Source organism: Rattus rattus, chromosome 8 (genome assembly GCF_011064425.1).
Source record: "Rattus rattus isolate New Zealand chromosome 8, Rrattus_CSIRO_v1, whole genome shotgun sequence".
Lineage (NCBI taxonomy): Eukaryota > Metazoa > Chordata > Mammalia > Rodentia > Muridae > Rattus > Rattus rattus.
This window is the reverse complement of record NC_046161.1, coordinates 9,965,205-9,992,869: the sequence shown is the minus strand read 5'-3', so window position 1 is coordinate 9,992,869 and position 27,665 is coordinate 9,965,205. Positions and strand designations below refer to the sequence as shown.

Here is a 27,665-nt window from a genome sequence, read left to right as displayed (position 1 = left end):
GGTGGGGACACTAAGCTTTTAGCAGAGAAGTGACTTGAGATGAGATTTTTTTAACTGTGTCATTTTTATGTATAATGAATACAAAGAATTCATCACTTCTTTGAAGGAACACAGTGACTTCCAGTGCCTTCATCCATTCCTGCTGAGATCTTACATATGTGGGCAGCACATGGGTCTTGATATCGAATATGAGCAAACCTCTCTGGCATTAGAGTTTAGTGGAAACAGTGGACAGGACAAGAAGCCTGCAGATAGCTCTAAAGCAGCAAGTGTGGCACTGCTATGAAGAGAAGGGAGTGTCACAGACAGCAGAGAGATAAGACATGTATGACAGAGTGGAGAATATTTCGGAAAGAAGCAAGAAGATGTGTCAAGGTGATGGGCCGAACTATCCAGGAAACTTGGCAATGCAGAAACAAATGGAGCAGGATTCATGTGCCTGGTGCCACAGGATAACAGTGTATGCTGACGCTACCTTCCTGCAGATCGACACAGCTCGAGGGACTCCACTCTGACTCAAAATATTCTTCATGGTGAGTGGCTCCGTGGGGGCTAGAACTTCCATGCATCCTCTGAGAAGTTGGAGATGCCACAGTCTGTCTTAGTCAGGGTTTCTCTTCCTGCACAGACATCATGATCAAGAAGCAAGTTGGGGAGGAAAGAGTTTATTCAGCTTACAATTCCACATTGCTGTTCATCACCAAAGGAAGCCAGGACTGGAACTCAAGCAGGTCAGGAAGCAGGAGCTGATGCAGAGGCCATGGAGGGATGCTACTCACTGGCTTGCTTCCCCTGGCTTGCTCAGCTTGCTCTCTTATAGAACCCAGCGCCACCAGCCCAGGGACGGTACCACCCACAATGGGCCCTCCCACCTTGATTACTAATTGAGAAAATGCCTTACAGCTGGGTCTCATGGAGGCATTTCCTCAAGGGAGGCTCCTTTCTCTGTGATAACTCCAGCTTGTGTCAAGTTGACACACAAAACTAACCAGTACAGCATCCATCCTTGTTTAGCTTGCTTTTGCTCCTGTCTGTTGCGCCATGAGTTCACTGAACTAGCGGTAAACTGCAATTAAATTACTCACAATCTGGAGTTAAGGTCTGACCCTTCTCAGACTTCAGGGTGAGGCCTGCCTTTATTGCCTGGCCTGCCAAAGGAGGAGGGTAGACAGCTGGAGGAATGAGAGGACATGTGTGGCTATTCTGAAGAAAGCAGTCAGTGAGGGGGAGGAGGAACTCAGACCAGTTCAGAGTCACACAAGGGTCAGGCCCAGGGGGTATCCTGAGGATGATGGGAAGCTAACGATGACCTCTCAGATCCTCACAAAACAGTTCTAGCAAGAAGAGATAAGTACTGGATGTGGACGTCAGTTGAGAAACTGGCAGCAGTCGCTGTGTTTGGTGCATTGCGGGTGACAGGCTAGGGTGTTCTGGACTCCGATTGCCCCAGCAATCATTGGAAGACATTACCCCTGGAAGACATTCTTGTGTTACAGTTAGAATATGAAATGTGAATATGGAATGTGAATACGTCCTTGGGAGCCTCATGCTTTTAAGGCTTGATCCCCAGCTGGTGGCCAGATTTGAGGCAGTGGTAGAACGTTTCAGATGGGGGGCTTAGGGAGGGAAGTAGGTCCTGGGGAGTGTTTTCGAGTGAATGCTATACCTGACCTCAGCCTCTTCCCTGCTCCCTCTGCTCCGTCCCCACTCGGAGATGAGTAACTTCTTCCACCAGCTTCCTCCATCTTACTACGTGACCAACGTCCACAGAGCCCAGCGCTACTGTGGACTGAAACCAAGAACCAAAATAACTTCTCCTCCCTTGTACTTGTTTGTTAAGTATTTTGTTACAGTTGGAGAGGAACTACCATGCCCAGTATAACCTGTAGTCGATTTTATTTATGCAACCAGTTATGGCCAACGGCATAGAAGCAGAACTGACCTGCACCGTGTCCAGGTGGAGATGAGTGGCCTCTGTTAACTCCTCCCTTGCTGTAGAGAGCTCTGCGAACCTGAGGTACAGATGGAAAAGCTCAAAGGTGCAGAAAGCATGCCCAATTTTTATATAAGTTGTGATATATTTTATATTTAAGATATAAAAACTGCTCATCTTTCATTCATGAACATAAATAGTCTAAGGCGGGGAAAAGGCTCCAGGCCCAGATTTCTGATAATTTTTACTACAATGTACGACACAGAAATCTAGAGATGAAACTGCTCCCAAAGCCTCGCCTCTCACTTGATCTCAGAATCAGGTGGTAGGGATGGAGAGCAATGGCTGTTTTTAAAATAATTTCAGTAGGCTTTGGGGGGCAGTTAGAAGTGGGTTTCTGGGGACGAGGGGACATCAGGAAGCCCCATCTCCAGCTGCATATTTGATTAGAAAAGTATAGTTGTGCATTCACATGATCTCCTGAAGGAGCATGGGACCTTGGGAAGGGTCACACACCCTTGGTCAAAAAAAATTGGAATATTTTCAGTAACTAGTCATGACTAGTAATTAGTTGACTGCTACTAATTAGCTGTGATCTTCAATAATTCGCTTCCCCTGTGTCTCAGTTCCTTGAATACAAAGACGTAGACTATGTAAGTAAGCATTTTCTAATCTGGAACTCAGGTAGCACAAGGTCTAGTTAGATGGGAACTGCTTTAGAATGTCATGCCTCTTGGAATGCAAACAGTGATATACAACCCACTATGGAGAATTCTTCAGGTAGAAAAGGGAAGCTTGGCAGAACGTGAAACTCTGTCTCTGTTCTTACCCAAGATTTCATCCAACTTGAGTACTACATTAACTATCCACTAAATAAAAAAGTCTGATGAACAATATCTGCTAGACGACACACATTAGTCCTACGTCAGTTTTTATGAGGTTGATATCCAGTTGGGATCTGACTGGGTGAGTCTGGCTCAGGGGCTGTCACAGATTTGCTATTTGTGTTTTGGTTACACTTTACTCTTCTTGTTGCTGGGCCAACGACCTGACAAAGCAACTTAAAGGGATGCAGGGAAGATATTTTTTTTGGCTTACAGTTTGAGGGGTACAGTCAATCAGGATGGCAGGCAGATAGCTGCACGGCGGTGGGAACATACCGTTGGGCTTCCTTATTACCCTTTCATATGTTGGTGAACACGAAGCAGAGGAAACCAGAAATGGGGCTGGGCTATGAAGCCTTCAGGCCTGTCCCAGTGACCTACATCCCACTGTTGGCCTCACCTCCTAAAACAGTGAGGCTAGTGGGCTGCCAAATGAGCCCGTGGGAGACATTTCACACTCAAGCCGTAAGAGGTGGCAACCTGGCCGGTGGGAGCTCCTGCTTCTGAGTTCACACATCTGGTTGTCGGCCGGCTTTTCGTGATCCAACTCAAAGTGCATGTGCACAGACTCGTCCACAGAGCTGCCGAAGACCACAGGCGCCAGCTGCCTGAAGAGGGGCAGAGTGAGGTGGCTCCCCACCCAGCTGAGACACGAGGGAAGAGTGTACAACGATGTGTGCTCTTCACTGGGGCCTGAGTCTCAAACAGTGGGCATTCGTGAGCTTAGCTGCTCCTCACCACTGCAACCAAGAGTGACTTGGTTGGCATTTGGGAAAGAAATTATGAACCTGTTCGGCCAGAGAAAAGCACTGCAGTCTTCCGTTCATCAAAGGAAACCACCTACAAGCCACCGAAGTGGCATTTGCTGTTCTAGGGTGGTTGACGGAAGCCTTTGGTTTGCTGGCATTTTGACAAACGTGTCTTTAGTGAGTCTCTCCAGAAACCAGATGGTTGGAATTTCCCTACTGAAAGCTAGGTGCCCACAGGCCACAGTTTGCCCTGTTCCTAGAATTTTTTTTTTCATGTACATCTAATGAGACCCAGAGACTCGCTCAGGAGGTTGGCATGAGGTCAGGGTGGGGCATATGGGATCCCAGGCATTTGCTGCTGGCTTAAAGACAGACCTGTGGGCCAGAAAGCTTCCCCGGGCTGACACTGGGACAAGAGTCTTTCTCAAGAGTTTCTCTACAGGCTATCCCTTCTTATCCTCTTGCTGTACAACAGAGATAGCATTGATAAGCTGTGATCTAGACAATAAACAGCAGTTGCCTTGCTCCGTGTTGCCGAGCACGGCCTTCAGAGCCTTAGCTCCCTGGACAGCACTCCCCCGGGACCAGCTTCCTCAGCTCATTTCACAAGCCCAGTCCAAATGCTCCACCAAGGAAGAATTGTTGCTCCTCCCCTTACCCTCAGGCAAAGCTGGTAACTTAGAGGTCACCTTATCCAAACGAGGAAAATGACCCAGAGCAGCCCCCACAGGGGCTCAATTTGGAACTAAGGTTCAAGGCACATCCTCTTGAAATGACTGAATGGCTCCATTCAAAATTAGAGAAGACACCTAGGAGGACAGTGGTGTGGTTTATAAAGTCAGGGAGGATGCTTCCCAGAGAAGACTGTCTAGGGTGCCAAACAACAGAAAGGGAGAGAAACAGACAGACAGAGCCATCCGGTAAAGCCAGGAGTTCTGCTCCGTCCAGCCTGCAAGCATCTTACATAAAAATGTCATCCGTAAGAAGTCATGGAAGAAGCAGCAAGCAAAATCGATGCCTATGACATCACGTTGAAGAGAAACAGCCTAACTCTTGCCATGGGGGTTTTAGAGATTAGTAGATGTTTGTCATAATTTTTTTTAAGCATGAAATCTCATGTTTCTTCCCAGTCTGCCTTCTCCCACTCCATGGCAACCAGCGCCATGGAGCTCCACTGGTTCTTCCTTTGTGGTGGCGCTGTCTCTGCAGCTATCAAGGTGTTACTTCTTGATCCGTCAATGCTGAATGAGGAGACATCCTGAGTACAACGGACATGTCTCAAGCTAAAGGTAAGCGTCCTCCCTCTGCGTCTTGTGGTCAGCTGACAAAGGGACATATTTCACAAGGCACTAAGCAGGAGAATCAGACCTCGAGTCAAAGTGAAGGTTATGTGAGATTATGTCCTTAAAGTCCTTATATGGTGCTCGCACGGCAAGCGGATGATAATGACTACTGTTACTAATAATGCATTGGGCAAGCCTAGCCAGAGATTTTTAGCAAGCTGGGTCATCTCCCAAGATTTAGAACCTTTAGCCCCGCTTCAGTAGAGCAGCCTGCATAATATGCAGTTCTGAATTTCAAAGGTTTTTCTAGAACATCGTGAGTGAACAGGATGCATACGGGATGATTTCGTTATGAATGAGAACTCAGGTAGTGGTTCACCTTCTCACACGTGTGGGTTGCTTAGATGATAGGCAGGTCGCAGGCTTCGCATGGAGTTGGTCCTTCAGCCGTCAGTTTATTAATGGTTCACATCTGGGTGCTGGAGAAGTCTGTTTGCCTGGTTAAAGGAAAACTGAACATATGCTTATCATAACAACGCATACTTTGTAAACATCAATATTATGGTTACCGTTTCATTTATTTTGTGGACAGCTAAGGCCTGTCCTCATTCAAAGGCTCCATTTGAGCCTTCCTAACTGAATACCAAACAAACAAACATCCATTTTAGGGGACTATTCTGATATGCGAACATATGTCACTCCTACTGGGTTTTCCACACCTGGAACAGCCCTCACATGGTCTTAACGGGAACTACTACAGACACAAAGTGACTACCTGTCCCCAAGTGATTAATCCAGAGCCAAGCTGCCTGACAGGTCTGTCCACATGACTAGGCTAAACCAGGTTAATTTACTTTGGCTTTACGGATATTTTCTGGTCAGAGCTGGCCGAGGTGAACCAAACAGCAGATTGAGTTTCTACTCCAGTGCCGACCACATTGTGCAGCTCTGAGGCGGAGAAAGGAAGCTGTAAAACCAAGCATGACCAGAGATAAGCTGCCCTGGAAATCACCGAGAGGCAGTGCAGGGGCTGGGTTTTCATTCCCATAGTTTACAGTGCTTAAATTACAGGAGGCATCTGTGGGTGAAGCGCTGCCCAGGCACAAGGACCAGAGGACAGAGATCCACATCCACATCAAAAGACGGAGGAGACTCAGGGGACGCTAGTGCTAGGAAGCTCAGATGAGGAGGATCTTCTGGGATTGCTGAAGAGCTCATGTGGCAGAGTCATTAAGCTGTGGCTTCGGTGAGAGATCATGACTCAAGAAATTAGGTGGAGAGAGGTTACTGAAGACTCCCAGCATTGGCCTCTGGCTCCACAAGTGCAAATACACACACACACACACACACACACACACACACACATGCACACACGCACACATGCACACGTGCACACATGCACACAAACACATAAGGATTTACAAAAAGATTGACATGATTGACATCTCCACAAGCCACAGGATCCATCCCACCATTGGCAGGGCTTAGACCTAGTTGAACTTGAGAGAAAACTGTAATGTTTACTGATATGAACTACCTGAGCTGTGTGTGAGCTTGAGGTCACCATTGAATGGTACTGCAGCGTCTCCTTACATCAGGGGACAGGTGGCTCATAGATGAAGCATAGAAAGGCAGTCCCCAGGCTTGCTTTCCAGAGCGCATAGCTGACTCCTCAGCTTGTGCAGACAACAGGGATTGCCGGGGAAGGTCCTTCCGCTTTGGGAGGATGTGAACTCACACCCAGCCTCTCCAGCTTCCAACTCTGCATGGCTACCACACCGTGAGCTTCTACCTTCTCATCTGTAAAATGGCATTGTGGTGGTTTGAATAGGTTTGGTCCGAAATAAATGCATGTGTTTGAATGCTTGGCTCATAGGGAATGACACACACTATAGGAGGTGCTGGAGTAAGTGTGGCCTTGTTGGAGGAAGTGTGTCACTCTGGGTGTGGGCTTTGGCATCCCCTCTTATGCTCAGGCTCTGCCCAGTGCAGAAGAGAGTCTCTTTCTGGCCACCTTTGGATCAAGAGGTAGAACTCTCCGTTCTTCTAGCACCAAGGCTGCCTGCACGCTGCCATGCTTCCTGCCATGATGATAATGGACTAAACCCCTGGATTGGTAAGCCAGCTCCAGTGGAATGTTTTACTCCATCAGAGTTGGTCATTGTATCTTTTCACAGCAATGAAACCCTAAGACAGGCATCAGAATTCCTCATCCCCATCACCCTCTGGTGGACCCCCGATATGAGGATTAATAATTATGTAAATTCATGAAACACTAAAAGTAACCAGCACTTACCTGGTGCTTAAATTGTTCCAGACAGCGTCCTAAACTCTATGAACAGCTAATTGAGCTTTCCTATCTCTTTTCTGTAGAAGAGGAAATTGAATGGAGTTTAGGTTACTTGGCCAAGGTCACACCATCAGGAAATGGCAGAGCTGGAGTTCCTACAGAGCCTGTGTTCGTAATTACTCACTCTGCTGCCTTTTCAATGGATGGAATAATTTTAAATTGAAACATAAATATTTAGCACAGCTCTATGCAAGTTAGACTATAAAAATTCCTCATAGTGCAGGAAATTAAAATTAAAAACACCAACCTGCTCTGACATAATTTCAACTGTGCCATATCACAGCCTTCCACAGAGCTCTCCTTGGCTCCCTTCTTGGGATCTGAGTCCCGCTGAGCTGCCCAGCTTAGTGTGGTTCCTGCTGCTAGTCCAGCAGCTTGCTGGGGTCCTGCCTCCTGCCATTTCTACTCGGTTAAGAGTAGGGAACAAAGCCAGTGACTGTCCAGTGCATGGAGCTGAGGGGAAAGTGACAGAATGGAACAAAGGGAAGACTTACTCTAGTTGTGTTTATGGATGTGTGTGGGGGTGCACATGCGTATGTATGCAGATGCTAATGTGTTCAGGCACATGTGGATGCATACAGAGGTCAAACTCAGGTGACAGTACTCAGGCTTCATTAAAGGGAAAGGTCTTAGTCAGGGAAGGGTGTACGTCATGTGATCTAAACACAAGACAGCCAATAAACTTAACATTAAGTGTTTAGATCAAAGCCAGTATCTACTGTCTCGGTTGAAGATTTTAAACTTCTCTTTTGTAGAATTGGGGAGGCCAGAAAGGTGCCTAGGCAGTGTTGTGTTGCAGTGGGAGCCTTTTAAGAAAGGTTTCCTGAAACCGAGCAGAAACAGGCAGCAAATCCTGGCTTTCCCAAGCATTCAGGGGTGAGAGCCTACGTGAGTCAGGTCAGGGATGGAAACAGGAAGCAGCGGGAGACTAAGGAATTTTCATCATTACAGCTTAGCCTAAGGTAGCTGGAGGCCACCTTGGTAGTCCGAAGGCAGTGAACACATTGGCAGAAGTACAGGAAAATGGGGTAGCCTTTGGTAAAGTGCAGTTATTGTTGGGCGTGGACAAGCTATTGCTAGTGTTCTGTGCAGAACCTTTCTTTGGAAGGCCGTGTGACCTCTACCCTGAGAACCTGCTCCCCATTTTTTCCATTTCCTGAGCACCATTTCCCCTGTCCATTGGGTGGCAAATGGCCACGCCTTTACCTCGCTTCAGATAGTTTGTTCATAGTTTTGCGCCGTTCCACTCCTGTTTCCATCGGTCTTTAATTGAGATGAATTGTGATTGGTAGCCTTTGTGTGCTTGCTTCCTTCTATTCTAGGCCTTAATGGAAGGACTGTTTCACACCCTTCCTATGGATCTTCCTGCTTGCTCATGAGAAAGACATCGCGGCTCCTGTGAACACCTCACTGCAAGTCCAGGTTGGGTTCTCTTGTCCAGCAACTTGAGGAAGAACATGTCAAAAAGAATTTCTTAGCAACCACTTTGGAGGCATTTTTTTTTTGTCTACCCTGAAGTTTATATCCCCAGTGGTCTCAAACTTCATTGGTAAAACAGGGACCATTTGATTTGCCTGGTTTTCTTTCAGGGACCATTTATGAACAAGAGGCAGATACACAAATGAATTACCCTCCCACCTAGACTCTAGCCATGGAAACTGATCGACCGTGACAAGTGAGGAAGCACTCGGGGGAGCTGTCTGCCTGCTCCTTCCCCAGCTGCTGTAGGAAGAGGGCAGAGGGAACCCCCAAGCTACTGGGCCTCCACAGTGGGCCCACCACTCAGCTGGATCATTCACGTTTATTTTCTTGTTTAACCCTCACGACCTCCCTTAGAGGTGTGTACTCTGACCTTTGTTTTATGGAAGAACAAACAGAGATTTGGGAAGAACAAATACCTCATCCATATCCCCTGGGAAGAAGGCGGCAATGCAATGATTAAGCTAAGAATCCCCTACACAACCCAGTCCACACAACTGACTTCTATGCTTCTGCCCAATCACGTCCATCCTGCTGCCGGCCACCGACTTCTAAATCTGTATCGGCACTTTTGTTCTCTTATCTGGGCCTTAACGGCCGGCATCTGGCCTTTCTGCTGGATCCACCCTATGCTTCCAGACGCTGTGGGGACGCAGGCTCTCCTCGAGATAACCAGAGCAGCTGCCTGAGCAGCATCTCTCACTCTTTCTCCAGCTTCCGTCCTCTACAGACATTTTCCCAGCCGTGTGCTTGAATGCTTCGGTGCTCTTCTCTGATACAGGCTGGTGATTCCAAATCCCTAGGGAGACACCCATAAGTCCCCGCAGTGGGTGTCCTTGCACCTGGTTTCTCCTACCTTCCTGTTTCTCCCCACTCCATGAAGTCTGGTCTGCCTACCACTTCCGAAGCATTTATAAACATTCCTGCTTCCTGGGACCTGGCTTCAGATTTGTGATCTCTCTGTCCTCTGGTGCCCAGATTTACTGGGAATCTCCAAGTGGAAGGGCTGTCAGCCTGTTTGGAAGCCTCCTGTGTATTTATGGCACTGGGGAAAGACCATGTTGACTACCTTATTGCAGGTGAGAGCATTGTATTTGTTGGAAGGCAAATACATGAATTTCTCCCTGAGTCCCTTCTTCTAATAGCATCTGTCATAAAAACCAAGTGCACTGTAGGTGAACCATCAAAATGAGTTAGTTATAAAGACAAAAAGAAGTCCTTCCAAAGGCTGGGTGGCCATGCATCTAACCAACTAATGCCGGGGCCAACATCCTTAGAAAATTCCAGTCCTGATACAGACCCTCAGCCAGCCACAACTGAAGGGCTGCCGCACTATGTCGCGATGCTCAAGCCTCTGTCCAGAGAGCTATCTTAGCACTGCTCCCCCATGACACGGTTTGTAGCCGGGATCGTCTCCTGCTTCAGCGTCTCTCCTGCTGTGATGACTCTCATGCCTTTCTCCATCCCTGCCCGAAAGTTTTACAAAACTGAGAGCAAGAATGCTCATAACCAAGAGTATTCTAACTTTGGTTCACCAGGACAGCTGTCCTGTCAAATCCTAGAGTTTTCCTAGTTCCCAGAGCTTAGGGGCCAAACCTAAATGCTTCAGGGTGAGGCATGACTGTCAGAGGAGACACAGGCCAGGAGACCTCTGCTGAGTGTTTATCCCTCCTCCGCCAGTCTCCAAAGTTCTGCATCTTCCCACAAGCCTTCTCACAATGAGCAAATGCAGGAGGCTTTCTAGAGCAGAGAAAATGTCTGTCAATGTGTGGGCTGCATTTAAATACTTACTCAATCTGTGCTCTGGTTCCCAGGCATGGTTGTTTCTGCTTTTAGCTCCCAGTTAACTATTTATCATTATAACAATTTATCGGGTACTCTGAGAGGCTTGTGCAAACAAGGGAGGGGTGGGGGAGGGCCTATTGCCCTAAGATAACTGATATTTGGACAGCTTGCCTCAAACAGAAGACGCTCTCATGAGTATGGTTACAGCCCATCCTTGTAGCGGCTCTGTGAAATGGGCCTTTCTGTTTTCAGTTTGCACATTTAGAAAGAAGAGAAGAAGTGGGGGGCAAGGGGGGAGAACTGCCTGCTATTTGAATGCTTTTTATGTGCCTGCTGTAAGCTGTGTTTATGAACCATCCCATCAAAGCCCTTCAACCCCCTAAGAAGTGAGCAGCTGTTTATATGTGTGCCTACAGTGTGGAGGGAGAGCCAGAAAAGCTTGAATGCTTATGTCTGGTACAAAGTGCTATACTGGGTCTTTGTATACACCACCAACTTACTCATACTTGGCTCTCACTGTATTCCCAGCAACTAAGGAGCTCTTAGTCATTGACACCTTAATGAATTGTTCATGCTTATATAGCCATTAACTAACAGCAATAGAATTTCCCCTCGAAGTTCAATTCTTTGCACAACTTCATTAATGACTTATTCCAAGGGTAGCTGCCGGCAGGAGGAGGATGCAGGATTGAAACCCACCACTTTCCATTCCAAAGCTATGCTCATTGCTCCTAATTCACTGCTGTCTCTTATACAGTCAGACTGTATAACGGTGACACTGAATCCCAGACACTGAATCTGGTGGAACTATTCTTTAGGTAAGAAGAGGAGATAAAATTATTTTCAGGCAAAGGAAAACTAAGAGAGGTTATTATCATCAGCCTTACACTTAAACATTGACTAAAGGAACGTCTCAACCCAGACAGGAGATGATGTCAGAAGGCCCAAGACTTCAGAAAGAAAAAGAACAGAATTGGTAAATACTGGTAAATCTATAAAACCCTCTTCACAAGTTCCTCAAGTCATAGCTAATGACTGAAATAAAGGAACACTATCTGCCTTGATGCCCAACACAGTAAGAAAATAGTTAAGAATATTCTATTTAAAATATGAGGAATGGAACTAGAGAGATAGCTCATGGTTAAGAGTGCTTCCTACTCCTCCAGAGGACTAAAGTTTGGTTTTCAGTACCCATGTTGGGTGGCTCACAGCTGCCTGTAATTCCAGCTCTAAAGGATATGACATCCATCCTCTTTGATCCTATGTGACCACACACACACACACACACACACACACACACACACACACACACACACAAATAAAACACAAACATTAAGAAATGTGAGAACAAATTGACCTACATGGATGTAAAATTTAAGCATGCTAATGGAAATGGCAAAATACAAATACCAGTAAAACTGTGATAAGTCACATGTATAAATAACCACCAAGATAATTTTAAAATATACATAGAACTAGTATAAATGGGATGTATATTTCTAGAAAAATTCAAGTAACCTGATAGATGTGAAGAGATAGAGAAGAATGAAAAAATAGAAGGGTAAGCTTAAACTATGATACGAACAGTGCTTTACATATAAATGATAAATGATAACAGACATTGACAGAAGAAATGTTAAATAAGCATCAACTATGTGATTAAATGATAACAGACATTGACAGAAGAAATGTTAAATAAGCATCAACTATGTGCTGTCTGCAAGAAACTCACTGCACTCACAAGGGCATAGAAAGTCCTAAAGTGAAAGAATGGGAAAGGATGAGAACAAAAGCATCTTCTGTAGTGTCTGCCTCTGCTCCTAGCCTAGTAACTATTAGTTTTGGTTTGTGATTCACTTGTTATGGTCTGACTTGTATAAAACTCTAAATGGGTGCAGAGAGATGGAAAAGTGGGAAAGGCACCTTTCATCAACCCCGGCAACCTGAGTTCAATACCCTGGACTCACATGCTATAGACGGGGAGAATGGATTTTCAAAAGTTTCCCTCTGATCTTCACACACAACATAGCACGTGCACACACACAGTAAGTGGATACACATAATTAAAATGTATAGCTTTTTAGTTTTTAAGGTATTTTTAATTTATTTCATGTACGTGAATATTTTTCCTGCGTGCATATATGTTCACAACGAGTGCCTGGCACCTGTGGAAGTCAAAAGTGGGTTTTGGATGCCCTGGAACTAGATTTAGAGATGATTGTGAGCCACCATGGTTGTGATCTGGGAATTGAATACAGGTCCTCTGCTGGAGGCCGCAGTATGTGCCTTCTTTTCTCTTTTGATTTTTTTTTTATACCTAGAATGACTGTCTTGAGGTTGTTGCCATACATCAGTGGCTCACTACTCTCTACTGCTTGGCAGTGCAGAACGGCATAGACACCAGATCGCTTGTCCTTGCCTACAGCTTCTGGTTGTCTGTAGGCTTTTACTGTTACAGATTAACAGCTACAAGCATAGGTGTACAACAATTCATAGGGGCCCATTCTTCCTTTGTCCTCACATAAATACCTTTGAGTAGAATACCCAGAATACATACTGAGCGTAGGACTAATTTGGAAGACACTGCCAAGCATCTGGCCAAAGCAGTGCATAGTCATGCTTCCGTTTGCTTGTCCACATAGTCCCGTTGCTCAGCTCCGCCCTGTTCGCTTCTGGTTCTCTCTCAGGTTGTGATTATGGCTAACACCTCTCTGCATGGATGCAGGTGTGGTCACTGCCTTACAGCCGTATTCTGCTTGTTCTAAAGTCTCTTTAAGCTCTGCTTCTGTCAAGATCAGTTGATTTTCCCATGAATTATGTTCTCCTGCATCTTGTGTGCCTGGTTCGCAGCAACTATGCTCTCCACTATACCACCAGTATGCTCTGATGCACCTTTCAAATGAATGTCAGACATTGTGAATTTTCCCTTAATAAGTGCTACTCTCTCCCTCCCTCCCCCCTGTGTGTGTGTGTGTGTGTGTGTGTGTGTGTGTGTGTGTGAATCAAGTTACTTACAGTCCTTTCTATAACAAATTTTAGGTGGGACTAAAGCTATGTTTAGTGTTGGGCAAATACCCTGACTGCATCAAGTCCCTTTTGGATCTTCTACCGAGTGTCCTTCATGGTTGGAACAGGCATCATCCCTTGCCCTTCGTGGCTATTACGTAGTGTTTTCTCTCGTCCCTTCAGATGGCTCTGCCCCTGCCTTGGTGTCCTCATACACACATGTGGGTCCTTGTAGGGAAAGTGCTGCTTCTTCCCAGGCTTCTCTTTCTCTCAGCTGTCCCTTCTTCTACGCTCTTTTTAGCCACCATGATCTCTCCCAAGATCCTCAGCCTCTCTTTCATCCATGTATTTCATGCCGTGGCTCACTACAGTGTGTTTAACTCGTTTCATATTGTCAGATGTTCCACTGGCTTCTGTAACCTGTGGCTGAGAATACCCCAGCATATGCATGTAGGTGAACTCTTGCAAACACAAGTGAACTAGAAGGCAGTTATTAGCAAACAGGTTAGTGGGTGTATAAGCTCATGGCTGTTTCCTCGCACAGGCAGTGCTGATTCATCCTCCAGGTTGTGTCAAATTATACTTCATGGAAAGTGTATGAAAATGACTCTTGGCTCACACCCTTGCCAGCAGTGAGCATTATCAGGTGAGGTTTTTGCCAATCTGATAGGTTAAAAAGTATGTCCTTACCCTTTTAATTTGCATTGTCAAGGGCTTAGCAGTCCTTGACAAGCTCACTGGCTATTTTCCCTGTTTCTCTTGAGGTTGTGTTGAGAACAGGCAACTTGGAGGTCAGACCTCCGTGCTAACAATTGCAGTGCATACTCTAGCTGATGTCCATCCAGACATCTCTTGTCCACATCTCTCCAAGCCACTGATATCTGCTCTTCTGCATTTCCTCATTTCTTGAGCTCCCTGTGCCTTCCCTTTGGGGACCATTTCAACTGGCCTAGGGGGCTCTAGGGGTCACTGTCTCTAAATCATTGCACTGTCTCTAAACCATTAGTGGTAGTGGGGGGCATGGTTTCCTTAGAGCTCAACAGATGGGTCCCTAGGATTCCTAAGGCAAGGAGGGAAGCTAACCCCACCTCCAGGGCCACAGAGCTCACGGCAACTGCCATTTTCATTGGTAATTAGAATTCAGACCCACACACGGTCCTATCAAATCACTTAAGGCTTTGCTCATCTCTGGCCCTGCGATTGAAGAGATTGACAGAACGGCGTCCTAAGTTTCATCTGTGGTAAGATCATGGTAGAACAGTGTTTTTCCTTATGAGACTTAGAGAGTCTATGCTGTGTTGGAAGACATGCATGAGCCACACTGCTGAGAATGGAAGGAGATGCTACATCCAGAACACAAGACTATCAGACCTGTGCCATAGCAGTTTAAGGCTGTCTTCTTTCCCCAGGATATACCTGCTTCCTCTAGCTAAACTGTAAGAATGTCCCCCTTTCTAGTCTTGTTAGGATTATCTTCCTAAGTCCTTCTGACTAATCACATTGTGTCGTCTATCTTACTATTTATATTATATCCATAAGCTCTCTTTCATAAGGAAAAAGAAAAGATTTCTGTCAGGGAAACAGCCACAAAATTCAAGTATCCATTCAGCAAATTTCCCATGAGTCTTCAGGGCATTATTTAAATGCTACTTACTGTCAGCGTACTGGTTCTCACGGCTGTTCGAGGCTAGGTTCTGTCCCAGACACTCCCCAGGCCTTGGTTCTCTTTTCCATGTTATGCTTGAGATGTAGATATTAATATCCAGTAGTAGGATAAACTTAATCAGAATAAATTACATTGAGTTAAAGTTCTACAATGAGAAAACACCAGCTGTTGGACTCAGAACACTGCTCCATTTTCCTACAGAGAAGCACAAAATCTCCCCGAGTCTGTGAAGGTTTAATTTTGCTGAGGAGACACGGATGCCTCTGACGGGACACGAGGCATCACTGCAAGCTGGCGTCGCTAGGGAGGTTAGTGTGGGACGGCTGCAACCTCTGTCAGAGTCACTGGAGATGCGGCTGAGCTTCTCCGTGAGCATGTGTTTGAGGTGGGGAATTTGTTAGATATCTTGAGGATTTTCTAGAAGTTATTTGGAGAGAATTGTAAAAGAGAAGGGGAAATACTGAGAAGAGGCGCTGGGGGATGGAATAGGGACTTCCTACACACCAGCACCCAGCACCCATAGTCTTTTACTCAGCTGAAATGTTGGACTCAGTGATACATCACTGCTCATAAAGAGCATGTCCGCTGGGCAGATGTTGCTGTCCTTATGATTAGCTCAGCTTATTCATCACTGTAAGATACTCATGGACCCCTAAATAATGTCATTAATATACTCAGAGAGGAACAAACTATGCCCAGTGTGTAGTCTGCATGATGGGTCCACAGGGCAGGACTGGAGCTGCCCGGTCCAGTATTTCAGACACAGATATGGTTGCCCAGCTGGTCCATTACCTCACTTCCTTCTCTGCCAGGTTTCTAATTTGGTCAAGGCTGGGAAAACAGGCTTCTCTGAACACCACCCTTAAAGAACATTAGCTCTTCACTGAGGATACAACCCAGGTTACTGACCACACAGGATCAGTCTGGGAGACTGCTACAGACCATCAGACTAGAAGCTTTCCAACTCTCCTGTGAGCCTCTTAAGTTCCTGTGTGATGATAGCTGGGTTGTCTCCTGAAGGGGAGCAAACACAGGACATTGTCTGCCTTCTCTCCCTGCATCTGCATTAGACTCATTTACAAACTGTATTTTTTTCACAAGACAATAATCTGCAACCTTGTAAAAGTTAGTTCTCCCATCTCATGGAATAGATGGACACCAGTGTTCACAGACCGGAAGTGACCTCTCGAGCTGGTTGCAGAGAGGCTAACTAGGAGCCAGGTATTAGGGCCTCCGTGAGATCTCTTCACACCAGACTGCAGGGCCCCTGCCTTGTGGAATCCCATCCTTGGCAATATCAGCCTCACGCTGAGGTCATTGACACAGGATCTGTGTGCAAAGAGTAACTCAGCTTCCTTTATTTTTCTTCTCTGCCCCCAAGTCCCTTTACTTCCTCCTCCTTCATTCGTGCTTGCTCAGCACCAGCTCCGTCTCCTGACTCGAGTAGACTCTCTCTCCAAGCCTCTCTCTACTGTACTGCAGAAGTAGCATGCTAGCAGGAGATCCCATTAATACCAAGGTTACTTCCCCACTCTTTATCCCACTGCTCCACTTCCTGACATTCTAGTTATTTGATACCGGGTGATGTTATGAGGGTAAAAGGAAGGGAGATATGGGCTGACTGTGTGAGTGGATGAGAATGGAAGACGAAAGCTATACTATCCCAAGTGGCAGAAATTCCCCAAACCAGTATCCCCAAAAGAGCCTCTTCCTGCCTTTCTTCTTCCTCTCCTCTACTGCTTGAGTCAGTTAGTAAGCCCCTGAATAGCCTGAGGATTGTGGAGTCTGCAGTGTTACACAGACATCAAGTTCAGAGCCTTCCTGTTTGTTGTGACCTGTGCCTTAGTTGCTGATGAAGGCATTAATATCTGTGGCAAATGCAGTAAGAGAAACAATACCTGCAGCTTAGGGCACAGGCCTTGGAGCCATGGGGCAAGAGAAAGGCTTAAGATGCCCAAAGGTGTGAGATGTGTAGAGTATACCATTTGTGGTGTGACTGGAGGAAGGTTGGGACTATCGCCATTAGAGATGGTGGGGGTTTTCCTACTGATGACACTCTAGCACAGACCAGATTGACAGTCACCGTAAAAGGAGGAGCAACATTATACAGGAGAAATGACAGCTACATTTAGGGCCCTTCGATAAGTAAACATTTTAATTATAATTACTATGTTTGCAACACTTTTTGAAAACTCCCTTTTCGACAAAACGGCAACCAACAGATTGGGAAAAGATCTTTACCAATCCTACAACAGATAGAGGGCTTATATCCAAAATATACAAAGAACTCAAGAAGTTAGACCTCAGGGAGTCAAATAACCCTATTAAAAAATGGGGTTCAGAACTAAACAAAGAATTCACAACTGAGGAATGCTGAATGGCTGAGAAACACCAAAAGAAATGTTCAATGTCTTTAGTCATAAGGGAAATGCAAATCAAAACAACCCTGAGATTTCACCTCACACCAGTGAGAATGGCTAAGATCAAAAACTCAGGTGACAGCAGATGCTGGCGAGGATGCGGAGAAAGAGGAACATTCTTCCATTGTTGGTGGGATTGCAGACTGGTACAACCATTCTGGAAATCAGTCTGGAGGTTCCTCAGAAAATTGGACATTGAACTGCCTGAGGACCCAGCTATACCTCTCTTGGGCATATACCCACAAGGTGCCCCAACATATAACAAAGACACATGCTCCACTATGTTCATAGCAGCCTTATTTATAATAGCCAGAAGCTGGAAAGAACCCAGATGCCCTTCAACAGAGGAATGGATACAGAAAATGTGGTACATCTACACAATGGAATATTACTCAGCTATCAAAAACAATGACTTTATGAAATTCATAGACAAATGGTTGGAACTGGAAAATATCATCCTGAGTGAGGTAACCCAATCACAGAAAAACACACATGGTATGCACTCATTGATAAGTGGCTATTAGCCCAAATGCTTGAATTACCCTAGATGCATAGAACACATGAAACTCAAGACGGATGATCAAAATGTGAATGCTTCACTCCTTCTTTAAAAGGGGAACAAGAATACCCTTGGCAGGGAATAGGGAGACAAAGATTAAAACAGACACAGAAGGAACACCCATTCAGAGCCTGCCCCACATGTGGCCCATACATATACAGTCACCCAATTAGACAAGATGGATGAAGCAAAGAAGTGCAGGCTGACAGGAGCCGGATGTAGATCTCTCCTGAGAGACACAGCCAGAATACAGCAAATACAGAGGGGAATGCCAGCAGCAAACCACTGAACTGAGAATAGGACCCCCGTTGAAGGAATCAGAGAAAGAACTGGAAGAGCTTGAAGGGCCTCGAGACACCTTATGAACAACAATGCCAAGCAACCAGAGCTTCCAGGGACTAAGCCACTACCTAAAGACTATACATGGACTGACCCTGGACTCTGACCTCATAGGTAGCATTGAATATCCTAGTAAGATCACCAGTGGAAGGGGAAGCCTTTGGTCCTGCTAAGACTGAACCCCCAGTGAACTAGACTGTGGGGGGGGAGGGCTGTAATGGGGGGAGGATGGGGAGGGGAACACACATAAAAAAGGGGAGGGATTAGGGGGATGTTTGCCCGGAAACCGGGAAAGGGAATAACACTCGAAATGTATATAAGAAATACTCAAGTTAATAAAAAAAAAAAAAAGAAAACTCCCTTTTCATACTGGATTATATATGCCAGGATTTGGAGTCCAGGTATTTTCCCTTTGACTGAAGAAATAAGATAAATGCACTGGAGATACCAAGAATTGAATTTAGCGTATTCTGGAAGCTGATAGCTTATGCAGTTTTTCATCCTATTTACTAAATATCTCTGATTTTTCAACTCAAGTTAACAATTGCTTACCAGTTTGTACCAAGTATAGTGTGGAATTTCATGAGCTTAGAAAGACCTTCTTTCAGATTCTGACCGTGTTATTTACTGATTGCTTGATTTTAAACAATAGTCAAGAATCTCAGTTTCCTTACCTGACAAATGGAGATAATAATATTAATTTTTAGAATTTTGCTAGAGCTATGTCTGAATGTATGAGAGTGTTTTTGTGTTTGTTGTATTATATTTTTATCTTAAGAAATGTAAAAACAATAGAACTAAAGGAGTCATAGTACCAGACCCTAAAATGTAATTTTACTATTATAGCCTATAAATATTTATAAGAGGTAAAGGAAATGTGATGGTTAATTTCAGTTGTCAGATACACCTGAAATTACCTGGGGACAAATTCTGAATGAGAGATTCTCTAGATCAAGTTGGCTGTAGGCATGTCTGTGGGGACAGTCTTGATTATGTTGACTGATGTAGGAAGGCCTGCCCAATGTGGGTGGCTCCATTCCCTAGATCTGAGTCCTGGCTATATTAGACTAGAGAATGTGAGCTGCATAGGCATGCGTGCATTTGTCTCTGCTCTAACTCTGGATTTGACTAATAGCTTTAAGTAACTACCTGGTGTCCCCACAGAGATAGACTGTAACCTGGAATTGTAAGCTGAATTAAGTGTTTCTCCATTAAAGTTGTATGCATTGGAGTGTTTTATTATAGGAAAAGGAAAGAAGGAATGAATGAAAAGAAACAAAGAATCTAGGACAGAAGTAAAAAACTGATAAAAGTGATCTGGCACATATCCACTGACCTTTGAATTTGTGTCCTCATTAGCCTAAGTTAACAAATTAGTAGTTTTTTGTTGTTCTAGTTTACGAGAGAAGGCTATACCAAGAATTACATGTAGATTCTAGCTCTGGACCCACTTCTCTTTGTCCAGCAGACCTAGCACACACAGAGACACAGAGCAACTTGTAAATTGGAACAAAGAAAACGAAATCCCTCTGCCCTTGAGCTCCCTGGGTTGTTCTCTACATCCAGGGCATCATCCTCTCAGACTCTCCGTGAAAGTGACTGAAAGTAGCTTGTGATTTGAATGAGTATGGCCCCCATAGGTTCATATATTTGAATGTCTGTGCTCTGGTTGGTGGAACAGATTAGGAGGTGTGGCCTTGTTGGAGGAGTCATGTCAGTAGGGGTGGGCTTTGAGCTTTCAAAAGGCACTGCTATTCTCAATCTCTCTCTCTCTCTCTCTCTCTCTCTCTCTCTCTCTCTCTCTCTCTCTCTCTCTCTCCTTCACGGTTGTGTCTCAGCTACTGCTCCAGTGCCAGTGATCGCTGTCTTGCTCCCTACCATGGTGGTCATGGACCCTAACCCTCCGGACCTATAAACTTTCTTCTAGAAGTCACTTTGGTCATGGTGCTCCATCACAGTAATACAAAAGTAACTAAAGTATCTAAGCAAATATTATGTGAAGAAAGAGTCCAGGATTACTTGAGCCTGCAGCTTATACCTGTATTTTAAGAGGTTTCTCTTTCTACAGGGATGATGTATTTAGTTAGTCAGGTCTAGTCAAGGTATGCCCACTTTTGCTCTTCATGGAGGCCCAAAGCCATGTTATTTGCTGAGCTGATTCAGCAATTCTCCAAACTAGAATCACCTGTTGTAGCTTGAGTGGGAAGATTCCCCCATGGACTCACATGCTTGAGTACTTGAAGGCAGTGTCACTGTGGAAAAACCCAATAGCAGCTGTTGGCCCTGGGGGAATTTGGAGAGCCTTTAGGAAGTGGGATCTCACTGAAGGTCACTGAGGGAGAGCCTTAGGACTTTTATGACCTGGCCCCATTTCACGTTTACTTTCTGCTTCCTAGGATCCAATCATATGAGACCAGCCAGCCTCCTACTCCTGCCACTGTGTTTCCCCTGCTTGCTGCTGTGTCTTCCTCATCACGATGGACTGCATCCCTCTGTCACCGTAAGCCAAATAGACTTTGTCCTCTATGATGCTGCTTTTTCGTGGTATTTTATCTGGGCAAGAAGAAAGTAGCTAAGATAGCTGTCTTTAAGAATGTTTTGTTGTATTAAGACACGACCTCCTCATAAGGTATAGACTGGATAAAATCATCTAAATCAAAGCTTTGGAGACCCCTAACATCACTGTTTACTCTCAGAGGATGAATCTTGTTCCCTTGCTTCAAAATCAAACACACAAGTGTTAACTAGAGGAAGAAAAGAAATGCCATAAAATGTAATGCCTCATACTCTTAGGCAAACCAGTGACCCATGGCTGCAGGAAACTCCTGGTGTTTCCTTACGTATCTGGGCTGCATCTGATCACTACTACACCAGCTCGTTATTGGAAGATGTTCACCATTTTTGTGCCATGGGGATTTTGCTTACATGGTATGATTTTTATAATATTGGGAAGCCCTCCTCTTCGTTGCTTAAATTGTTCTGAGCTCTCTACTGTTCCCTGAACCTTTAAGCCTACATTCTGTCCTTTGATATTTTCTTGAGTCAGAGACTATTAGAATATGCTAGACAAAGAAATCCTCCCTGGTGTTGAGGTGACACAGCGATTGCCTCAAAACTGGAAAATTCTTTGTTTTAGACGGTTTCAGTGTTTTCACTAAAACCAGGCACTTGAAGGAGAAGCCATTAAGTGACTGACTGAGAGGTGTGAGCTAACTGCACATTAGAGCAATATGGACAAGCAGATAGTTCCACATGTCCCGCTCTGAGAAGCAATTTTTCACTGGGGTTACTTATAGGAGCAAGGGTGAGTGGTTTCTTACAACCTAAAGTCAACTTCATCACTAAAAAGCCCAACCTAGCATGGCTGACAACTTGAGAAAGCTGCATTTCTGGAGGTCCCTGCCCAACTTGCTGGCAGCCAAACTGAGGAGTTTCCTCAGCCCCAAAGCTTGCTACTGTTATAGAATGGTAGAACTGGTCTCGTGAGTTTCTTAACTTTCTGCCATCCCGAGTCATGTAACTTTTGTTCGCTTTCCCGGTGTGATGGGCCACTCTCTTCCCTGTAAGACAGAGTGCCTCAATGTGAAGGAAATAGCTACATAGCAGGGCCTGTGGCATCCCTCGGGGGTAAGTTAGTACAGAGTTTGGTGTGTGGAGGTTGGCTGGCCCTTTCTCCTCTCAGCTTGATATTTCTTGATGTAGAATCTGAGTGACTTGTTGCCTTTGCCACTCATTATCAGGACGAAGGGCAGCAAGTACGTATTAGTTAGTTTCTACTTTGTTATGACAAAGTATCCCAGGGAAGCAATTTAAGGGAGGACTGGTTTATTCTGAGCCATTGGTTGAGACACAAACACTATTAGGGCAAGGAGAACAAGGTAGGTAGTGGAGGCTCTCATGTCTTGATGGATCAGGAGATAAAGACAGGACCAGAAACATGGTCAGTCTGTTACCCTGAAGGCCTACCCTTAGTGTTCCACGGTTCTATCCAGGCTACGTTCCATTTAGGTTCCATTTCAAGGTAGGGACCATCCATTGTGATTTTGAAATATTTTACATTTCTTTGAAAAAGCTTATCTTTTTGTGTGTTCATGTGTACAGTAGATGGGGCACACATGTGTTATGTCAGAATGTGTGAGTGTGTGGAGGTTAGAAGTCAATGTTGGGTGCTTAGTCACTCTACACATTATTATCCTTTAAGGCAGAGCTTCTCACTGTACTGGAGCTCTCTGATCTGCATAGCCCAGCTTGCCAGACAAGCCCCCGGGACCGTCCTGCCTCAGTCTCTCCAGCTGACAAGCCCCCGGGACCGTCCTGCCTCAGTCTCTCCAGCTGTGTGTTCCAGGTGTGCACGGGCACACTTGGCTTTTATTGTAGGTTCTGTGGAGACCAAGGTCCTCACCCTCTCATGGCAAGCACACAAGCCACTGAGCCATCTTTCAGCCCCTGGTGGACTTTATCTTAAACGTCAAGCTGACTCCAGTTAACCTTTGGGTCAAACGTAAGGAATACAGCACAGATCATACCAGCTGTCTCAAGTGTTGCAGAAGTCCATTGTGTGGACACTCAGATGCCACTGGGCTAAGACATCCCAGCCGAGGGCAGTTATTAGCTTGACCTAGATCTCTTAGTTCCCTACTTCATTCTTGGCTTCTCTTAAGTTGATGAAAGCCCCAACTTTCCCTTTCCCCCATCCAATAGAGAAAATGCAGATACTGGAACAATTTTATTAGCAGTATTCTATTAGTTGGTACTTTGGCAAAGATGGAGGCTGGAAGCCTATGACAGTGATTTCCTGCTAACTCGTCTAGTGGTGGGCCTGGCATGTGGGTGTCTGGTCAGTCAGTGCACTCTAATGGGCTTGAGTCATTCTTGGCAATTGTTTGGCTGAGGAAGTTCCTGGCTGATTCACCTGAGTTGGTTTCTGGTGCCTGGCAAGCTCTCCTCTCCCATCCACCCCCACCCCGCCCCCCATTTTCCTGCCCCCACACTCACAGACTCTGTCCAGGACAGCCAGTTCCAGGATAGGCTATTTCCAGTATGTCTGGCTGCATCTTGAATGTCAATGGTTTACTGTAAGCACTTAGCATAAATCAGATATGTTAAGAAAGGTAAAAGCTAAGCTGGAAATTTGAATCTGAGAGAAAGAAGCCATTCTCTCGTAGGAGGTAGAAGTGAAGACAAAGGAGTTAAGAGGATGGGCCAGTTTTAACTGCTCTCTTGGCTCACCCTCTTAACAAAAGAGCTAGTGTGTCCTCAGGTGATCCTGTAGGTGTCTCTCTGGGTGTTCACTTAGTTATTCCCTCCTTCTGTTCCCTCTGCGCCCTCCGGCTCCGCCTGCCTGCAACACTACAGGCTGCTCTCTTGTGGTTCTGTCCTCCCCTTTTGAGCATTTCAAACCCCTCTAACTTTAAGGTTATAAAGTTTTCAGGCTTTGGGTTGCTTTTCTTGTTTCTGTGTCAGAACACCTGACAAAATCAACTTAATGTAAGGAAGGATTCATTCTCCTCACAGTTTGACTCTACAGTAGTTTAGCCTGGGAGGGAATACACGGAGGCCACAGCTTGAGGCAGGGTCACATGGGTCACATTGTATCCATATCTGGAAGCAGGCAGCGGCTACATTGTATCCATAGTCTGTAGCTGGAAACATCAGTGCTGGGCCCTTGCCTCTTCAGTGAAAGCTTCGCAGGGACACCCAGTGATGTTTCCATAGTAACTCTAAGCCCATTTGAGTTGATGGTGAGAATTAAACCTCACACTTCTCTATCTTGTAACGCCTTATCTGTCTTATTACTGAATATCCAAGTGCTTGGCTCAGGTTTGCCACAGACACTAAGAAGAAACGATATGAGGCTTTGCCACCTCACTCGTTTCGAATGGGAGTACTGACGGTCACTTCCTTACAGAAGGACTATAGCTCTCTACCTATGTGTGCCTATTCTACAAAGTCAAAGAATTAGGCTTCTGTCTAGTCTTCAGCCACGACATGGTAGGTCCTTTGGAAATTTTTGTTTGGGAAAGAATGGTTTAGTTAGAAAGCTTAGTAAGGGTCTTGTGAAAGAAAGGTTCCAACATTTTTAACATACAACACTGTTGCTATTATTACCATTACTACTACCACCACCACCTACTACTACTACTACTACTACTACTACTACTACTACTACTACTAATTTGTTTTACTTATTCACTAACTGCCCCCCCAGTCACCTCCTCCAATAATCCTTCTCCTCATCCTCATCCCCCTCCCCCTCCCTTCCCCCTACCCTGACACATCAAGTCTATGTGAGGCCATACCCATCCTCTCCCCCTGAGGCCAGACAAGGCAGCCCAGCTAGAAGAACATGTGCCACATACAGGCAGCAGCACTGCTGCTTTTAAACAACAGTCAGTCTGATTGTTCCTCCCAGAAACCCTGAAGCACAAGCAGTCTTTAATGCGGAGTAGAATGAAGCTAAAGCCGATCCTCGTGTCCCTCAGAAGATACAGCAACTTTGCTGCTGGAACCACCTGTCATCTAAAGCTTCGGTTACCGGTCACCTTTTGTTATTGACCTGGTAAACTCTCTGGCAAGAAAACATAAAGGGGGAGCATCCATTTTGGCTGACAGTTCTAAAGGGTGGATCCATCATGGCGGATCATGGTGGATCATGACCACTGGGGTAGCATCATCAGAATCAGTGGGAGTGCGTGCTACAGGTTGTTCACACGTTGTTAGATCAGGAAACAAAGAGCTTGGTCTTGAATCAGAAGCAATGCCACTGGCTCACTCCCAATGCCAGCCATCTGAGCTCTACCTCCAGAGCTTCCACAGTCTCTCGAAATATGTCTTACCAGGTGGCAACCATGTGTTCAAACATGTGACCTTATGGCCTGGTCCTACCAATGTGAGCAAGTGGGCCATGCCACCATACATTAGACCTGGTAAGGTCGAAGCAGGTTCAATACCCGGGAATTTTCATAATTGAGAAGAGCAGGCTCCTGGCCAGGGTCTATCTGTCCTGAAACAGGTAACCACAGCACATTGAGAGGGCCATAAGAATCTGTCACATAGCATAAAAACCTAGACTCCTCCATGCTAATGAGGTATCTAGATAGGCCCTGAATATGTAGCCAATGAGCTTCCCTTCCCGGGCACCCCTTCCTGCCAAAGTATTTAATCCCTGGTTTACCCTAAGTAAAATGTATGCATTCATACCCACCATAAAAATAAAGCAGTTTGGACAATCAAGGATCACTGTGGGGTTGGGAGAGGGAGGCCTTTGTCATAAAGAGCTGCGCCTGAATCTCCTGGAGAAGGCCTCTTTTCCAGCTCCTCTGTACTTTCAGGACTCATGGGTGCCAGAGCAGACTCACCGACCCCTGCTCCTCACTCCTGTGGTCCCCAGCAGCATCTGGATACACAGGGGACTGAGAATGACAGAATCCATCTGAGACGCGCTGTTTCTCACCTGGAGAAGCAGAGTTGGAACCTTCTCCCTTGGACTGTCTTCTGCCTTCCCTGAGCAACAGCTGGCGGTGCTCCAACATCCCAGCAGCAAGGCAGACAGGCAGCATGACAGACTAATGCCTTCCTGAACTTTGGGCTCCCCAGTCTTGTTACAGTTCCTCAAGATCCAGTGCCCTACCTGCTTGTATAATTAAAATAACTTCCTAGATCCTGCCTGATCCCTTTCTGGGGCTGCTGCTCACAACAATAATTTTGCTCATTATTTCTGACTCTTTGACTAGAAGAACTGCTTAAACTTCACGCATCAGTGTCTGAAGCTCAAGTCCTGCTTCTTTGTAGAATCCACAGATCCTTGGGGACTTTTGGGCACTTTCACCTCTTCCTGTAACTTTATCAATCCCACAGTGTGGGATTTCATACTCCACCTTTCACCTGCTAATGGGGCCAGCCTGTCCTTGGTAGAAGAACACAGGAAAGTGCAATTTTATAAACACTCTTGGTAAGTAAGTTCCGTCTTATTGCTTTGAAGCTGTCTCTTGCTTCTGTCTAAATACATTCTGCCAAAAAGAAAGTCTGTAGCTACCCACCTCCCATTTTGTTTGCCTTCTGCATGCTCAAGTTCACTGCTATATGTCTGTTATCCATCCATCCATCCATCCAGCCATCCAGCCATTCATCTATCCATTCATTGAGGTAGGGTCTTTGCCTCATGCTGGCCTGAAACTCATGAAGCTAAGGGTGGTTATCTTGAATTTCTCATCCAATCACCTCCTTCTCCCAGGTGATGAGATTTCAGGTGTTTCCCACCACATCTGGTCTATGTGGTGGTGTCTTTGAACCACGAGTTCATGTGTTCTAGGCAAGCAGTCTTTAAGCTGAGCCACACTCCCCAGATCATTGTAACAGTTTCATTTACCACTTGAGCTTCCCCTCGCTCCTCAGGTTTGGTGCCCCAGCTTCACTGGGGCTGGAACATCGACTTCGTCAGCATAGCCTCTGCTTTGTCCATGGCCTCTGACTCAGGTTGTCACACGCTTCCTTGGACCCCGGTCGCCTGGCCTCCATCACTTGTGCGTGTGGCTATTTTGATGGGACTTGCTGTGAGAGCTGGAAGACCCTCTTTTAGCTTCTGAAGTCAGAGGATCCAGTCAGAAGGGGTGATATTCTTTGTCAGAGATTCCAGGCCACCTGCAGTTCAAGCGCAGGCAGGTAAGTGTGATTCTGATAAAGAGAATCCCCTGTCAGTTTAGGATGCAGGACTTAGAGAGAAGAAGAAGTTGGAGACATGGCCACAGTCCTCTGCACTTGGGAGCATCTGACAGGTTAAGAGAGAAAAGAAAACAATTTCTTCTGTTTGAAAGAACACCCATATTTCATCCTCCCTGAGTAGCTGCCACAAAAGAGGCTTTTGGACAGCTTTTCTTAGTCATCACGTTACAGAAACCGGATTTGCTCTCTCCAAACTGACTGACTGCACAGAGGAGATGAAGAGAGTTTCAGAGAGTGGTGCATACTTTATCGAACTGTTCCTAGGCGCACGTCACTGGCTCCAGAGCATATAATGAGGTGCGATGGAATTATATGCTCTTTCTGGTATCAGAGGGAGCCAGCACGGGCTTGTGACATCAGTGTAGAGGCAAGAGGCGCCATAACCAACAGGCAGAGGCGAGCGTTCCCGCTGTCCGTCGAGTGTCCGTCTTCGATGTTCATGCCAAATGGTTTTGTTTACAGGAGACTGTCGATTATCTGCCCAGCAACAG

The 27,665-nt window shown here is 45.7% G+C and overlaps 1 long non-coding RNA gene across 2 annotated transcripts; it reads left to right on the top strand.

Annotated features, from left to right (window-relative positions):
- Positions 1–4,428: 4,428 nt before the first annotated feature.
- LOC116907613 lies at positions 4,429–26,388 on the top strand. Of its 2 annotated transcripts, none has more exons than XR_004388831.1 (3): positions 4,429–4,855; positions 20,850–20,953; positions 26,245–26,388. It is a non-coding gene; the product is annotated as an uncharacterized LOC116907613 (long non-coding RNA). The 2 variants fall into 2 exon arrangements; XR_004388830.1 differs by lacking the exon at positions 26,245–26,388 and adding an exon at positions 8,522–8,621 and having other exon boundaries at positions 20,850–21,096.
- The last annotated feature ends 1,277 nt before the right edge of the window (positions 26,389–27,665 follow it).